Consider the following 13,846-nt stretch of genomic DNA (forward strand, 5'->3'; position numbering starts at 1 on the left):
CCAACAGTAAAGCATCCTGAGACCATTCATGTCAGCCAAGGGGGTGCAGGGCTCACTCACCATTGTGCCTAATAACAGTGCCATGAATAAAAAATGGGACCAAAACATCAACTGAGAGCAACTTCTGCCAACCATCATAGGACAGTTTGGTGACCGACATGATGGAGCACCGGGCCGTAAGGCAAAAGTGAGAACTGAGTGGCTCAGGGAACGAAACATTGACATTTGGGGTCCATGGCCAGGAAACTCCCCACACCTTCATAATCCCATTGAGAACTTGTGGTCAAGAGGCGTGTGGGCAAACAAAAACCCACCAATTCTGACAAACGCCAAGCATTGGTTATGCAAGAATGGGCAGCTGCCATCAGTCGGGATTGGGCCCAGAAGTTGACTGGCAGACAGCCTGCCAGGGCTAATTGAAAAAGAAAGAAGGGCCAACCCTGCAAATCTGGACTCTGGGCATAAACTTCATGTCATTGTCAACCAAAGCCTTTGAACTTCTGAACTGCTTGTCATTCTACTTCAGTACACCAGAGAAACATCTGACACAAAGGTCTACAGACACTGAAGCAGCAGACCAACACTCAGGTCCTTCTCCAAACGTTGGACCACGACTACGGGTGGACCTGACGTACAGATGTCGGGGGTCTGGTGTCCTTTGTGTCACATGTGTAGTGTCATCATGACAACATCCAAAATCCTCTCCAAGGCCCTCCCTAAATTGTTTGAACTCCTGTCATTCCACTGTACTGGCCAGCCCAGCAAATTCCACCCAAGAGCTGACTGCTTAATATTAAAAGGCGGCCCCAAGGACCCCAACATGTCATTGCAGGGTCTTCAGGTCACTTGTGGAAGTTGGTTTTGAAGAGCATTCATCTACAGTCAGAAAAACACTGGAGAGATTTGTGCCCACTAAGACCTGTTGCTCTCCCAAACGAGCGTTAGACCACGACATTGCCACTGAGCCTCCAGGCAGAGACCACCAGGTCCTCAGGAAGAGTGTGCGCCGGCGATGCGAGTCAAAGTTGCCGTTTGACAGAATCTCAAAGGAGGAACCTTCTATCAGTGGTAGAACTATTCTGCTTTGGGGTCAACTATGAATTCCACCTCATATCAAAGTGGGCTTCAGAATGTGAGGCCACCTGTCCAGAAATTGACTTTTCGACATGATGATGATGCCAAAGCACCAGTAGAACATCCACCAAGGCCTGAGTGCAGGGTGAAGCACTGGCCTGGTCAAAGCCCTGATCTGAATCCCAATGAAATGTTGCAGCAGGCAGGACATGCAAGAAAAGCCACAAACGTCCTGCGACCAAAGGAGTCCACAATGTCTCACAAGCCGATGTCAGGGGCTGGTGGGCAGTTAGGAGCAGGGAGCCCCTTCTGCAGACCAAGGGTGGACCGACTGACTTCACCGGCAGACCGTCGCACTTATTGATGGGGCACGTTGTGTTTTTATTCCGGTCTGTGACCTTATTCTGTAGGCACCATTGGCATGTCTGCCTCTTCAGATATTCTTAGATCAGTTTCCATGGGGTGTACTTACTTTTTCATGTAACTTTAACCAGGCGGTGGAAGGAGTGAGCACTAATTAGACCCCCTGAATCCCACTGACTTGCCTTCCATAGAGGAGGTTGGGTCAGGAGACCCTCAGGAGGACTTGTCCATCGCGGGAGCGGAGCTCGCTGAGGTACTTCAGCTCCTCGGGGGTGGACGATGTTTGGCCCGAGTTCTTGAAGGCTTCAGATGATGTTGGGTTGTCTTGTTTGGTTGAAAAGTGTCTTCAGTGTTGCGTGACATAGCGCCTTGGTATTGGCAGACTGGGGTGGTGGTCGTCCCTATTTTTAAAGAAGGGGGACCAGAGGGTGGCACTGGGCCTGGGCCTGCTTCACCTGGCCAGCAGCACGAAGTCAGACTCGTCCACCTGGGCTGCCCTTTGTCACTGATCAATCACTGACTAATTTTAATGACTCGGCCAAAGGGTAGAGGGGGTCCGGTTTGGTCACCTCAGGACTGACGTGGTGTAGTAAGGGAGACAAAAGACCCACGGCATGTATTGAAGCAGAGATTGGCACAGCACTGAGTAGCATCAAAGGGGTTGGGCTTTGATAGGCGGTGGGCGGGAAGAGGCGGGTCTGGGAGGGAGCTGGCAGAAGTGAGGTCAGTGGGGGGCGTGGTCTGGAGGGGCATGAGAAAGCTGGTTGGCTTTTATTTATCTGTAGAAGAGGTGAAAAGACGAGTGCGCTTCATCGACCCCGTGTCTTACCCTCCATAAAGCCTCTCGAGTGCCACCCGGGTGCTTGTGTGTGACGGTGGTCTTGTTGGCTTTGGGTGGTGCACACTGGGTCGGTTTGAAGTGGAGTGTGGAGGGGCCAGGATGAGGATCAGCACCTCCACATCCAAATTCTTGGTGTCACATCAAGCGGAGGGGCTTTACTACTGTGGGGTCTCGTTTACAAGTGAGGACAGAAGGGAGTGGGAGATGGGCAGGCGGATTGGAGTAAAACACAGTCAGTCGTGGTGGAGTCGAAAGGCAAAGATCTCGATTGACCAGTTGATCTCTTCTCCTACACATCTCTTCTTTTCTCCGACATCATGGGCACAAGGCCTGGAAATGAAGCGTCCTTCATGGGGTGTCGGGATGCTGCCCTCCGTATCAAATGGAGCCTGTGGAGGGACCTCGGGGCAGACTCGGGGAAATGCCAGATCTGCCATCATGCCTGGAAACCCCCCTGGAGGAGGGGGTGGGAAGATGGCACACCTGGGCATGTTTGCTTTAGACTGCTGCACCTGTCACCTGGACCTTGGTAAGTGGCACATAATGGATGGATGGTTGGCTGGATGGCATAACAACTCATACCTTTACTGTTTGTTTTAGGTTGACCCTTCTAGAGGATGCTGGGTACAGAGGGGCCTCACCTGGAACGTCTGGGCAGGCAGCTTTGGCCACCATGGTAGGAAGGAAGGGGCCAGTCGGCCCATTGTGGACTGCTGGGTCTGCTAATGGATTTGCTGCCTTACTGTGCTCTGCCAGTTTGGAGGTCACATAGCACCAGAGAGGTGGGTGGTGGCGGCAGGGTTGGCATTAATTAGCTCATGCCAGGTCGAACTTCACTGTAATGCTGTAAGTGGCACAATGGGGATCTTCATAAACCTCTGACTTGAGGGATGTGTTTGAAAGTGTGAGTTGAATCTGGACGATGGTGGCTATCTGGGGGCACAATGGAAGTTTAAGGTTAAGATTGACGCTGGCGTGAGGAGTTTCACTGGCTGCCCAGGTGCTGTAGTGCACTGTGGGACCTTCAGAAGCCCACCTGATGTTCCATTGAAAGAGGCGAGTAGAGTGGCATGAGCTTGGGGTACACAAGGAGTGGCTGCTGCCCATTTAGTTAACTGCTGTATATTTTCACTGTCTAGGACTGTACCCACTTGGGGGGGCATCACCATACTGCCCCCTGTGGACCCTACAACGTTATTGTCATTGTAGTCGGTCTGAACTCGTGTACAAACAGTCAAAAATAATAATAAATAGAAATATAGGGGGCGCTCAACGGCCAGTTCAGAGTGCCAGAGCTCAGAGCTGCTGCTGCATATTTAATGACGGGACACCCCCAGGAATGAGTCTGAGGGGCCGCAGTGGGTGTGGGGGTCCTGTACTTCAATAATATGTTCTGCTCTTTTAACAGTGATGTGTGTGGTTAGGACCCTCTAACACTGGCAAGCAGGTAGGGCATCGCTTCTCAGCCACTGGGTTGGGTCGTGGGCTGCCATTCCAAAGACCCCACACTGCCCATGTCTGACAATCACACTTGATTCACCAAGAAGGGGAAAACCAGAACTTGATTGACCAAGGAGGACCCCACCGGACACATCAGAATAAGTGGGTCATGACACCGATTTAGAGGACAGCTGCGTCTTTCCAACCTCCTTCAGAAGTAAAGGCTTCACTGAGCTTTCCATGCCAACTCGGGGGTGTCAGTTGTCCATGTGAGACCCTCAGTGATGTTGGGGCCAAGGAAGTTAGTATCAGATCAGTGCTTTGGTCTTTGAGATTAATACTTACCTGCCATGGGAGACCCCCTGCTCTCCTGTCCAGGTGGGCTCCAAGTTCGTTTCAGCCAATGCTGTAAAATGCATTGCATGTGTCATTCTAACAGATGGCGCATCACAAGCCTTAACCCTTCTTTTACAAATCCCATAGCTAATGTCATGTAACAGAGACATTCACGTTGACAGTGTCGTGTAGTCGTTAACGTTGAGGTCCATGTGGCTTACTTAGATTTCCGCCCCTCTCGGACAGCGAGCGCTGGTTTCTTTCTAACTGGTGTAGGAGTGGCAGGTTGATGGACATTTAGACAAGTAACAGCGCTTTGGTTTTGTCGCAGACTGGGGATCTCGGGAGCGCACCGCGACCCGCTAAATCGCGTGAGAGAACAACGAGCAGGAGAGCCGTATTATTACTTTGCAGCTGATGCCGCAAGGTGGCGGCATTACTCCATTCTCAGCCTCAAATGACTCACGCATGCTCAGTACCGACAGGACGCGAGCAGCCTGCTGTGGACTCCTCCGCGCCTCTGGGATAGTGGTTTTTTTTTTTTTTACACATTTTTAGTAGTCTAACATTTTCATCCAAGGCGATTTACAGCACCCGACGCCTCCATTTCTTTTGTATTTCCAAGTGGAGCACAAGCAGGGTCGTGAAGTCACCCACTTAGGGTCACAGTGTGTCAGCCGCGGGACGTTAACTACGACACCACGTCATTTTGTTGGCAGCTCTTTAGCGCTCTAATTAGATTCGATATAGCGCCTTTCACGGTAGAATCCGTCCCTTTAGGTCGAGCGGTTCAAGCTGTAGTTGACGTAATTACTTTTTCCCCGATTATTTTACCAGAAAGGCGCTGTATTATGAACTAATACATTGATAATTCACCGATGAAGCGCTCTGGGGGTTTACGGCAGTGCGACCCACCTTAATAGACGATATAAAAGGTAGCGCGCTCCTTCTGAAAGGCGCTATATCGGGCCGAGTTTTGAGCGCTGTGGTTACCGCCAAGCGATTGCGTCATCGCACACCTGGTTGAGCGGAAGTGAAAGTGGAGCATATGACGGCGGGAGGGACACGTGACGGGACAGGATGTGCAGTAGAGGCCCATGGGATTGTAATGAGGGGCGGCGCGCCCTACGGGGTCGGCTGTCTGTCCGTCCTTCAATTTTGGGACCACGCATCTTAACGAGTAAAAGCTTCTGAAATGTGCGTGACGACAAGTTTGACAAAATGTACCAAAGGTGACAAGTACGAAAATGGGACCCTTTATTGTGCCGCCCCTCGAGGAGAACTGACATCCAGATCACCTGGCGGCCTTGCTGGGGTACTGAAGTCTGCGAAGAGACAGAAAAGCGACGGGGCTTGAGAGAAGGATTCGGTATCTGTCGCAATATAGCGACTTTAATGTAGCTACCATTATATAGTGCCTTTCATGTGTATCTACCAGGAGGCGAGAATGAGGGGAGGGGCTAAGCCTCTGGTGTCCATGTGACGTTCACAAGGTGACGGGGGTGTGGGGATTTAGGTGGGTGTTGGCTGAAACAGAACCACTCGGCCCAGAAAACGACCCCAAAGACTGGCAGAGCCATGAGGGGGGATCGATTTGGTCAAAGCCGCCTCAGCATTGGGTGTCACAGTCACCTAAGCTGAACATTTGTGTGGCGAAATGAAAGGCACTATAAGGTAGGTGGGTAAGGTGCTCTGTAAACTACAGGAGGTAGATAGAGAAACATTCCAAACTAGGAAAGGCACTATATAATATGCAAATATGAAAGACCCCATCTGATATTGTAGAGGAGTAAAGTGCCCTGATATGACAGATGTGTAAGGCGCCATATAAGGTATGTACTTTATAGTAGACAGATGGGTTACTAAGGTGCTTTATAAGAAACATTGATGGCTGTGAAAGACGCTATATACCCTAATATTTTATTAGATGTGCCCACTGCCCAGTAAAGTCAACTGCGGGTTCTTGGAGTTCCACCCTGACGAGATACCAGCAGGCTACTGAGATGCCTCTGAAACCCATCAGAAGGCTTGGCGTGCCAGAACACTAAGTGGCCACTAGAGGGTGTTGGAGCAAATGCAGGGCTGCCAATGACTCCAGCGTTGATTCCAGGGGTTGGCCAGTAGTGACCAGTAGGCACCTCAGAGTCCGGAGGAGGAAGAGGATTGGCAGACGAAGGCTGGGGACTGAATGGTGAAAGACAGACGGTGGGGGGCTTGGCATGATACCGTAGTGGGCGAGCTGTGCTATGGACAGACTGAGGTTCGAGAGCTGGTAGTGCCACGGTTCAGAAGGTCTGTCGCCTGCATGTACTTGGTGTTCACCCCCCAGGACCACCACGAGAGTAGACTGGCAGACAGACGTCAAAGGTGCTATATAAGCCTCAGAAAGATATCAAGGTGTGAGGTTGAAAGTAAATGAATGACAGGCAGGCACTGCATATGGCACAATATAAAAGATGGGCATGAAAGGTGCTGTGTGAAGATGACACCACCCTGGCAGCCTCCTGAAGGTGTCTGAGGACAGGACAGGCGTCGGCCACGCTGTCTGCCTTGTGTGGATGTCACCTTTCTGACTGAAGTCCCCAATCCTGATGTTTGCTTTTTCTGTTCTGGGTTTTCCACTCGGCTCCATGTGATCTGTTGGACTGGGGGGTCCAGGTGCCATATAGAGAGAGGGGTCTTCACCCGTGAATGCATTGCATGGCATTGTTCCCATCTGAACTGAGGTCATGTGGACTCAACAGCACGCACCTCCTCCAGTCCGAATACAAAGACCCCGCTGGCCATTGTCTTTCTGGGTGGGGCGTTCTTGAGGAAATCCTCGTCCCTATTCTTGGATTTCAGGCTGGCGTCCGTGGCACACGTGGAGAGTTCATGGATATCCTCTCTTTATGGAGGACTTCCTACTGCGGCCGGGCTGCGGGACATGCCAATGCACAACTCACGTCGTCTTCACGTCATAAGACCGGCAGCCACTTGACGATGACAACCTCTTGCCCCCAACCCCCCCACCTGAAAGAACAATCATTTAATGGGGGCAGTGAGTGACTTGGGTGGGTGTGGTCATCTTGTCAAACACAGCAGGTGACACTTTGTGATTTCTGACTGAGTGAAGGCCTGCTGTCCTCCTGGTCTGCCACTTCATTCCATCCTTTATGCCTCACATCTCACGTCGGTGGACTCATCTTTGACCCCACTTTCAATTCTCCATCCTCCTTTTTAGAAATCCTCTCAGTTTCCACTGGCATCAGACTCGGCCCACTTACCCACTGATCTCACCTTTGATTTGCTGCCAGACAAGAGGCGGGACGTCACCGCTGGCACTCGTCTGGCACAAACGTTTGGCTGTCACTGCTTACTGCTTTCCCCATTCCTGAGGAACAGGGAGGGAGGGAGGGGCTACAGGGAGAGGGTAGGGGCGTGGCTAACACAAAGTGTGTGTGTGTGTGTGTGTGTGGGAGAGAGGCGGGGCTACTGAGGAGCACCAGCAAAGTGGAACATGAGGGAGGGGTGGGGCAACTGAGCAAGATGGAGTGAGGCGGGGCTACTTTGGAGTGCAGGGGTGCAAAGCCGCGGTGAAACATGGGGCAGAGTGGGAGGAACTTCTGGGGAGGTGGGCCAATGGGGTATTGAAGAGTGTGAAGGAGGAGGTGGGGCTACTGAGGAGGGGGGATAGGAAGTGGTGGGCATATCAAGGAGTCAGGCTGCAAAGAAAAATGGGAACAAAGTGGAGGGGCAGCTAAGCATGATGGGATGGGGTGGGGACACTTTAGAGTGCAGGGGCCTTGACCAATGAGGGACATGGGGCAGAGTGGGAGGAGCTACTAGGGAGATGGGATAGGACGAGGCAGCTGAGGACTCCTGCTCCTGGCAAGGATGTGAGGATATTGAGGAACATACGGGTGGTGGCAGTGCTGCCAAGGAGTACCAGAGAAGGCGTGGGCTACTGAGGAATGTGGTGCCCCATTCAGGTATCAGTCCTGCCTTGCTCCCGATGACTGCTGGGATTGACTTCAGCTGCCCTGTGGTCCTGCTATGGATAAGAAGATGGATGGATGGATTGGGCAGAGGCGGAGGGGCTGTAAAACCAGAAGGCATGGCATGGCATGGGGTGGAGTGGGGCTACTGAGGGTCACAGGGTGGGATGTTAGTACTGAAGAACATTACATAGAGGTGAAGGGTTAACGTGGGATGGGCTACTGAAGAACATGGTGCCGAGGGGGCGGAGCTACTGAGGACGATGGGATAGGATGGGATGTCCAAGGATAGCCAGAGAGGCAGCGGGGCTATTGGTTGTCACCGCATGGGATTTTCCTTCTGAAGCATTTAGAGCAGAGGTGGTGGAGTGGGTGGGGCGACTGAAGAATATGCAGCAGAGGGGGCGGGGCTAGTAGGAAACGGGGTGATGAGGAAGGGCCACTAAGCAAGATGGGATGGGGCGGGGCCACTAGGGAACATGAGGTGGGTGAAAGGGGTGACGGTACCAGTCAGTAATATGGTGGCAGTGGGGCTGCTGAGGACAATGTGGTTAAAGGGACTACTGACAGGGGGGTGGGTTATGGGGGCATGACTTGGCATAATTATGTCACCCCTCAGAGTGCTGGACACGGTGCAGAGACCGTGTGACAGGCCATGATGTGACCAACGTGCGGTGAAGATGAGGCAGACAGAGAGGGAGGAAGAGTCCAGGGAGAGAAGCAAAGTTACTGCTGCTGAATGTGGTGCCCTGTTTTATGGAGCTTTCTGTTTTCATCCATTGTGCCATCCTGTTTATACAGTTTGGGGTCACTGGGAAGTTGGTGCCATCAGACACCCAGAATGGTATGCCAGTCCATCACAGGGCCCACTCAGGCACAGAATCAATTCAGAACTTCCGAGGTCCTCCACGCACAGGTCTTTGGCATGGGGAGAACATGTTAATGGCACACATCGAGTAACTGGGCACAGGAGCCTGGAATTATGAGGCAGCCATTCTCCATACCACACCATGGTGCCACCTTTGGAATACTGTAATTCTGGGAGAAACTGCCATCTGGGATGGGGATTTGAACCTTCAATCCTGGCCTCTGCACTTCTGTGTTTATTGGAGTGGCCTGTAGGAGGTGATCTGCCATCAGTAGTACCCTGCGTGTCTCGGTGGTCTCAGGTTCAAGTTCTCATGTTTGTGTAAAGGGGGGCAGTGTGGCCAGTGCTTCAGATCCCACTACTGACCCTGTGTGACTCCCTTCACCATTGTATTGTACATCGCCTTATGTAACAGGCGTCCACCAAATGATAAGAATAATAAAAATAATACAAAGAAACTGAATAAGAAATAAATAAAAAGAAAGAACTGAAATATAGAAGTCAGAGTCTAAAATACACAGAAATAACAAAGGAGTCAAATGAAGAAGGACGCACCCCGCCATTTAAATACACGCAGGGAGTGTGGGTGGCGGTCGAATGTGGTCGGGGTCGTCAGTGTTCTTATATAGCGCCTTTACATCGGCACAGGCGTCGAACTGTGGGCCGGACCCCCTAGGGGGGCGCGAAAATGTGAAAAAAAAGAAAACAAGAATCGAAAATATGAAAAATATCATCAATTGAAACCAAAACAAATGAACTTAAACTGCAATCTGATACTAGAAAAATAAATCTAGAGTTAGATAAATGTCGATAAAAGTTAAGTAGGTATAATAAAATAGGCTTCATTAATTAAAAAAGAACAAATTGGTATTAGTGGGCTCCTTTTAAAAAAACGTTAGGGGGCGCAAATAAAACTGTTATGAAAAGTCGGGTCGCAAATATTTAAAGGTTGAGAAACGCTGACGGACATGTAAAAAAAAAACAGCAATCGGAAAAAATAAAAGAAAACTGAAAAAGTAAGAAAAACAAAAGACGCAAACAAGAAAGCCGACCTTCAAGTGGCCTCAGCGGTGGGCTCAAGCGGCCCTGCCCAGGGGACACGCACGCCACCAGGACGTTGTCCCGCCTCGCCCAACCAGAATGACCCACTTTGTTCCTTTTCATTCGTGACGTCCGCGCCCGTGGGGGGCGCACACGGTGTCCCGATTTAGGGGATGACAAGCGTCGCCACAAATAGCAGGCTGCCAGCTGCGGATTCGCGCGACCTTCTACTGACTTCCCGCAATCTGGAAAATCCCGAAAGTCCCGCCACTGCACGTTCACTTTTTATAAAGCGCCTTCCCGGAACTTTCACAGAGAAAAGGCGGCCTGCTGGCCTGTCTGTGACACTTCGTCCTGTCCCTGCGCTGTCTGTAAAAGGAGCTATAGAGCGCAAGGGCTGATGGGAATGGCCGGGGTTGGCGCTGTAAGGAGAAATGGGCGATTCGGGACGACTGTGTCTTGGTTTTATTTTGTACTTACCTCTGGCGGCCCTTGGCACCTTTTAGGGGCTTCGTATAAAACGTGAAAGTCCATGTGCCCCCCACCCCACCCCGCCATGTCCGTCCGTCTGTCTTTCGGCATGAAAGAACCGTATAGGCTGAGTTTAAGGGGCGGCCTGGCCCCCCAACAGGGGGCACTGCATTACGAAAATAAGTGCATACAGGTTAGGTAGACTGGCGTGTTCGTGCCCACCCTGTGACGGGCACACACACACATACACAAGGCCCTGCCCCGCACTGGCGGGTTTACAAGATAAAATGGATGAACGAAGAAGCTGCTCTGCCGCGCGTATCTCTGTGACTTGCATGTCGCCTGTCCCCAAAACAGATAAACGTCCCGTGCCTTTTCAATTCCAGATGACTTTACTGTTTCAGACTGAATTGTTTAAACTGGTAGGTTTTGTGTTTTTGTCGTTTGCACGTCCGATATGATTGTGTGCCCGGCGCGGTGTGCCACCTGCGTTCTGAGCAAATCCATTGAACGTCAAACGCACCCCACACATCGATGATTTGATGATTTGATGAAGTACAATAATAATAAGAATAATAATAATAGTAACTGACAGCGCCGCACGTATGTCAGTCCACAGAAGACAACGCGCTGATTTTTATACCAGCAGACGCTTTGTGTCATTTCTTGGCCGTCTACTTTTAATCACGTGGAGCTTTTAATTGTGAATTTGGAACTTCATATAATGACGTGGCAGGTGACGTAAACACGTGACAATGAATGCACACAAGCCCCACCCCTCCTCGTCAAACCCCGCCCCCTCGTTTTCCAGTGTTACCTTTATGGTCATTTACAGCTTGCAGGTGTAGACTTAGGGGGTAGGGGGGGTCCCTAGGCTTGGGCCCACCAAGCTGTACCGAGGGGACCCCAGAAAACTGAAACAACAACATCAAAGCTTAGGAGTCGCCACAGAGTTCAATGAAGTTTAAGTGCAGGGGTGGCGCAGTGGTAGGGTCCGTGACCCCGATCCTCCTTGTGTGGAGTCTGCATGTTCTCCCCGTGTCTGTGTGTGTTTCCCCCCGGTGTTAAGTTGGCCCTATGATGTGTGTGTGTGTGTGTGTTCACCCTGCGATGGACTGGCACCCTGTTGTTCCTTCCTTGTGCCCTCTGCTTGCTCAGATATGCTCTAGTGACCTTGATCAGGATTACGCAGGCCATGGTATAGTAGCTTTATATAGCGCCCTTTACAGAGTGGGGGCACAGAGCACTGTGTCAGTCTGACAAGTAAAACACAAATGCCATCTTTGTAAACTGGCAGGCAGGGTGACATAGCGGTTGAGACTTTGGACTGCAAGCCCTGAGGTTTTGGGTTCAAGTCCCACCACTGACCCCACTGTGTGACCCTGAGCGAGTCACTTCACCTGCCTGGGCTCAGACTAGAAATTCAAAACGAATGGTCCCAGTTGTATCTGAAATGATGGAAGTCACTTTGGATAAGCGTGACACACCCAAGGACAGAGCCCGACTGGTCTGCAGCTAGTTGTGATGTCCTCGTTGGTCACAGGGGTGGGCTGACTACCCAGTGCGCCACTTAATGCTCATTCAGACATGCAGTGCGTGGAGGGTATAAGGGGCACGCGTGATTTGAAGCTCGTCTGTCTGATGCTTCATGTTTTATAGCAGAATGGAAAAAAAGAAATAAAGGGCTGAGCCGAGTGTGTTGTCTCTGCAGGCCAGAACCTCCACCCTGGAGCTCCAAGAGGGCGGAGTGAGCTACACAACAGTACTTGGCATTGTCTGAGAAGCCCTCGAGTAACTGGGCGGAGCTCCAGAGGGCCACAGCTGCACCCTATTGGCGTCCATCAGTGTTAACTCCACCTACTTGGAGCTCCAGGGTGGAGGCTGCAGACGGCAGACACGTGTACCTGGCTGTTAACTCTGTGACAAGATCAGCGACTGCGGTGGGCAAATTTGCCATGCCCTCCGACAAAGAGCCGCAGGATGTGACATCGGCTGTGTGGGCTGCCTGGCAGGACACGAGAAATCCAGAAAAGCTGAAGAGAGTCCTGTGAAAGTCGGGAGCCGCTGGAGTTTCACAAATGTCTTCTCATCCATTTATCAGGATTGTTGCAGATCACAAATTAATGAAGGGTTCATTTTGGAATCGGCATCTGGAAGGTTCTTTATAGGGAGCCAGAAATGTCCCCCCACCAGCTGGCACCCTTCATTTATAACGGTTAGGGCCCACGTTAGAACTGCACATACACCCGGCTGCACTGTCTTGGCGAAGAGAAGTCGCTTTCCACAAAAGGCGCTATATAGAATACAGTAATGGCTCGCTTATTCTAGTGAGTGACGCTTCATCCCGGCCACTGAGCGCTTGACGGGCGAGCATGCGCCGCTGTGACAGGACTTCGGATCTTAATCTCACCAGCAGAGGGTCGGGTGGCTAATTCGAATTTGGGCACCCGGAGGAGCAAAATCGTGCAGCTGGTGGTCCGCCTTTAGAGACAGAGCTGTGGGCCCCCTTGAGTAGTCTTGGGGTGACCCCTGGACCCCTCTGACTGAGGTACAAAAACAAAAGAATTCTTGGGTGCCAAGCCTGTGACACCCTGGCACATCTACCAGTCACCCCAGTGAAGTAAAGGGGGCTTTGGTGGCCGCCGACTGAGTTTTTGGTGCTCACATCAAGTTGTCCAAAGTGATGTTTGGCACACACGAAAAAAAAAAAAGGATGTCCAGTGCGGTGACCCTGGAGTGACGGGATGGATGGGCAGAAGGAGGTGACATTAACGAATGGCGCTATATGACAACCAGAGACTTTACTGTGAAAGTGATTGACACTTGTTGAGAAATGTGGGCGCCATGCGATGTTAAAGGCGCTATAAACAGTAAAGGCAAAGTCTGCTTTGCCCAGTTTGCCAACTGTCTGCTCTTCTTCTCCGCACTTCGCCTCCCATGTGCCTTCCAGATGGTGCAGCAGGTTGTGCCAGTCGGCAAACAGACAGACATTATCGGTGACAACTTCTCATATCTGTCACACACTCTTTGTCCCCCAGTTCAAGTGGCCTTCACGTGACCCCCTGTGGCTCACTTCGTCTTCCTTCACAGCGGCCGGCTTGTCGTGTCCTCTTGGAAAGGCGCTATAAAATGAAAGCGTTGTGCTCATTCCACTGCTGACCGCATGCCACATCGCCAGGCCGTCCTCTTGAAGTCACTCATGTCCTTAAGTCTGTCCAGAATGCACTTGATGGGTGCCCATGTGGCCGTTGATCTCAGCTGCCAGCAGTGTGTGCAGTGTCACCCCTGGCACTTCCTAGACCTTTCTTGGTACAGAGTTCATTATGCAAGGCGCTATATATGACTGACTGAGGCTCAGCAGGGTTTTAAAAGACCTCAAGTGGGACCGAGGAGTCCATGAACTCAGCTCAGGGTCCGAGGAGTCTGCAGGGGGGC

The sequence above is a fragment of the Polypterus senegalus genome, chromosome 10 (genome assembly GCF_016835505.1).
Source record: "Polypterus senegalus isolate Bchr_013 chromosome 10, ASM1683550v1, whole genome shotgun sequence".
NCBI classification, from domain to species: domain Eukaryota; kingdom Metazoa; phylum Chordata; class Cladistia; order Polypteriformes; family Polypteridae; genus Polypterus; species Polypterus senegalus.